The sequence below is a fragment of the Cucurbita maxima genome, unplaced genomic scaffold, assembly GCF_002738345.1.
Source record: "Cucurbita maxima cultivar Rimu unplaced genomic scaffold, Cmax_1.0 Cma_Scf00054, whole genome shotgun sequence".
NCBI classification, from domain to species: Eukaryota; Viridiplantae; Streptophyta; class Magnoliopsida; order Cucurbitales; family Cucurbitaceae; genus Cucurbita; species Cucurbita maxima.
The window spans coordinates 527,551-532,371 of record NW_019272070.1 but is presented as its reverse complement, the minus strand read 5'-3'; the positions used below and the strand labels follow the sequence as shown (position 1 = coordinate 532,371).

The 4,821-nt window shown below is 35.9% G+C and overlaps 1 protein-coding gene across 1 annotated transcript in view; it reads left to right on the top strand.

Annotated features, from left to right (window-relative positions):
• The window catches only part of LOC111471670 (secoisolariciresinol dehydrogenase-like), a 10,149-nt gene that overhangs the window by 878 nt on the left and 4,450 nt on the right, over nt 1-4,821 (top strand). The window lies entirely within an intron of this gene.

Below are 4,821 nucleotides of genomic sequence, written 5' to 3'. Positions count from 1 at the left end.
AAAAAAAAAAAAAAAAAAAAAAAAAAAAAAAAAAAAAAAAAAAAAAAACATAATCATTATTTTAGACAAAAACATTTACATCGTGTTGAGGTTGTGTAGACTTTGTCTTCGAGATTCACGGGGTGGATCTACCTAAGGCCCTTGTCCACAAACATTGTGAATTATATTGTCCTCACGTTTTTATTGGTTAAATTTATTAGCCAACCAAAGGTAGAGGTGAAAATGAGATGGGTTGTATACATTAAGAATGATTTATAAAAACTTAGATCTAACCAAACAAATCCTATAAAAACTAGAAACCCAACTCCTCCCATCACAATCCAAAAACGAATGGTTGGTATCGTGGAAGATGGAAAAGAGAAAGAGAGATGTCATAACTCGATGTTTGATACCTCGAATTTTAGACTCTGATTTGAAAGACAAGACAACCATGGTAAATAAATGAATGCAAAACACCCTACTGTGATAATGTAGCTCTTAAGCACACCTCCAGTTCAACGAGTACCTGCGACCACCTGAATAAAAGGGGAAAGGGTGGGGTATTTTAATCTATTGGTATTCTCTCTCGTCGCATCCTTAACCTAGTAGGCCACCATAGGCTTTTCTCTAAGCTCCAAGTAGTTAGAGTCATATCTATTGCTTTATGAATAACTGGGGAGGTCCCTTAGTATCGAGTTGTTCTCGGGTTTAAATCTTATCCTCTAGGAATTTGTACGGGTTCTACAACATTTGTGTTTTTTGAATTAAGGTACCTTTTTTGCAATGTAGTGAGAGATTGGTGTCTTGGGTTGAGGTGCTATCTCAGAATGATTTGATGAGACAATATGGTGTCTACTAATCTGAACACATGGAACGTTAATTGATAGACCCTTGATAACTCTTAAATTTGAGGGAAGCGACTCCCTATGTGTTGGCTAGCTATTGGATCAACATATGTGGCTTCGTGCTCCCTTCTCAAAAATAGGTTTACAACTCAGTGGCCCTATTCAAGAGACCCATGACTATTTCACACGCATTACCCTAACCGACCCATGCCTAGCTCGAAAGTACTAGTACTAAAGGGGAAGGGCAATGGAGACTATGATGACACGGTTCCTACTACTTATAGCTTAGAGTGCTACCTTAGTCATTCTTGAATATCGTGGAGGTTTACTAAGGTTCTTAGGGATATTTATGCAGTTTAAATCTCGTCTCTTGTTTATAGCAAGCGTAGGATTTTCTCTTCAAGCTAATCCATTCTTTGGATGTACACAAGTCTGGACCTCTGATCGCTGCTCACGGTTTTAGGGTGCTTGGTCTAATGGAAATGTATTGACCTAGGTCGACACAAAATCGTTCTAACTCTTGTGCCCTAGTCTTAACTTGGTTCTCCTGTATATGGTTTGCTAGGAAGATTATCCTATCGATCACCTAGAACATGATGTACATAATCTAAATATTCATGTAAGCTAATTAAAGAGATAATCCTATAGATCACCTAAAACATTGAAAACTTAAACTAAAACACTCATGCAAATCAACGGGAAGATAACATCCATCAATCACCCAAGCACAGATCACATTAGTCCATCCTTCTTTCTACGCAGCAAAAAGCATATTAACCAACATTCATCACAAAACTCGTCTAAGTGCATTTTGGTAATTTCATATATTTTACATAGCTTACTTGTCCAAATTACCTAACTCAAAACCTAGTCGTGCATAACTGCTTTCTAGCTCTGCAGAAAGCATAAAAACAACATGCTTCTCAAAATTTCATTCAGAGACATAACAATGATTATCCATAACCTACGTACAATGCATTATCTTCCAAAATTTCTCGTCTGAAGTCCTAAACATCCATATTCAAATCACCTATGGTAAGGAATACTCGCATACTAGCACGATTTAGCAATCCCTATAAATGCTTTTTTTTAGATTGCTTATATGCTCGTTGGAAGCTTCAAATTTCTTGAAAATTTTACTAGTAGGTCCTTGTTCAAGTAAAATCAAAGTCAATATCAAAATCATGACGAAAAATGAAGAAATGGAAGTCGAACAGGCTAAAAGGACTCACATGCGCCTTTCACGTGCTTCCATGCACCCTTGGTGCAACCTATGTTCGTGTTAATTTAGCCTTTACACCTCTTTTGGGACAATAAGAAGATTCTTCGGATCTAAACTACTTTTGTGAGTTTCTGGGCACCCTTGGATGTCTTAGTCCCTTAGGGACTAAAGGATATGGCATCAATCATGTTCTCTAATTGGTAGGTCCTAAATCTATAGTCAAATTGCTTATTTCCTAACGTACATTCATATTTATCGTTTTCTAGGCTCGAGATTCTAGAAACAACACCTCTTGACCAACTAGGCTTAGGGTCAAGGAATAGTCGTTGGAGTTGCATAAGTAGCCTACATAAGCTTTCTAGCCAATCTTGAAAAGTTTGTGTATAGAAGAATTAAATAGTAGGTCACGAGGTTGTAGATGCAATCAGGCCTAAATAGCTCATGATTTATAGGCTACAACATGCATAATTCTAGGTATAAGTTCATACCTACATATTCATGCAATTCTAAGTCACCCTATAGATAAATTTGTGCATTAAATTCAAAATGACTACTTTCCCATATCCAAATTTCTTAAAATTCCTTGAGTTAATTTTTTTTTCTCAAATTCTTAGGTTTATCTTGGGAACTTTTTCCTTCTTCCATTTTTGAATTTCTTTCTTAAAGCTCTAAAATTTAAGTAACTTAGAAAAAGAAAGGTTAGATTTTTATTCGTAGCGATGTATCCTGCCATTATCCATATACTATTGAGGTAATATGTATACTTGTACAAATTTATGTTCTAGATAATCCTAATGGTCTCTTTTATCATGTCTCCTCTTTTGCATCACCAAGCTCGTAGATAATCTTTATCACATGCATATAATCTATTGTTTGGGGAGAGTCGGTACAAACGTACTCAATAAGTAGTTCCCGTATACAACATACATTACAACATCATGCTAGTACGTATATATATAATGCTAGTATCATTCATAATACTTTTGTCATGCATACACATCTATATTGAACACAACTCTTTGTAGGAAATATTCGTATTTTTTTTATCAAAATGAATCGAGAAAAGAGTACAAGACACTCTATAGACTACTAGACTTTGCTTTACTTTTGATTACTTGGATTTCTTGGGATGACAACCTTAGTAGACTAGAGGAGTATTTATAGGAGAGCCTAGACAATTGATTCCTAAAGTGCTTACATGCAATTATTGGGTTTGGTTCTATTGGACTAGTGATGAGATTTTAACACTTCCCTTTGCATTAGTCTTCATTCGCCACTCCATGTTGAGCCGATAGTGAAAGCCCATATGTTTACAAGTATTCGGCCCTTCTATAGACAAGTCCGCCACTTGGTCATCCATATTCTTCATTCATGACTTTGTCTCTAATAAAATGGCAGCCCCTACATACTTTGTTCTACCATGAATCATTAGATTTTCTACTAGACGAGTCGTAGATTTGTTGTCACAGTAAAGTGGTATTGGATAGTCAACTTTTTGGTGCAAATTCTCCATTAAGAGTTTCAGCCACGTAATTTCTTGAGTTACTTCAATCGCTGCTCTATATTTCGCTTTTGTAGTTGACAATGATACTATTGATTATCTTTTGCTACACAAAAAAATTGTTCTCGAATAGAGCTGAACACATCCTCGGAGTTTGATCTTTGGATATTGTGATATCTTGCATATTGAACATCACAATATCCAACTTGTTTCAAGGCATGGATTGGTTTGTACAAAAGACCATAGTCGATTGTAACTTTAACATATCACAGGATCTATCGAGCTGAACCCAAATGAGGCTTCTTCAAACTTTGCATATACTAACTCATGACTCCAACTACATTCTCAAATTTATTCGGTTGGTTCATGTACTTCCAGTCCAACTCTCCGTGCAAAAAAAACATTTTTTATATCAATCTGCCATAATTTTCAATCTTTACTTACCGCAAGTGCTGGAGGAACCTATACAATAGTGATCTTCGCCACTAGACTAAACATTTCATCATAGTCTAGTCCATATTGTTGAGAGAACCCTTGAGCTATAGTCTAGGCCTTGTATCTCTCGATTGATCCCTCTAAGAGAAAAATCATTTCGTAAACCCACTTTCAAGAGTTGGATTTGATATCATTTGGTCTTGGCACTATTTCCCAAATTTGATTTTGCTCTAATGCAAGTGAAATTGTTTGGAAATTGTTTGACAAAAAGTTGTTGGAAGAAAATAAAAATGCGAAAAATAACATAGAGAGAGAATTGGTGAAGACTTTTGCTTAAAATGAGGTGATGATATATTTATGAACAGATTCACTGTTTAAATATTTAACTTATCCTAAAAATGACATAAGAGTGGCCAACTAAATCTGTGGTACTTCTAAATGGTCATCTAAAAAGTTGGTAATCCATTCGATGTGTTTGTCAAATGGTCAAACAAAGATATTCAATCACCTAATAGAAAGGTGTAAACCTAAATAAGGAAATCTCAGGTTTTATCTAACATCTTCCTCCATTTCCTACTGTCAATATGTATTTTGTGATGCTTGTTCATATCTCTCTAGCTCTGTTAACTTCGTCTTCTATAATAGCTACATTGGCATACTTTGGATCTGGATTTGGGATTCTTTCTAACCATCTAAGTTGTTGAGGTGCCATTTTCTTTTCACTAGGTTCGCTTGGTTGAGTCACTTTTTGCTCACCAACATAAGTGTTACTTGAATTTTAAGGCGCATCAGCACTTGACCAAATATGAACAGTCCCCCCCCCCCCCCCCCCCCCCCCC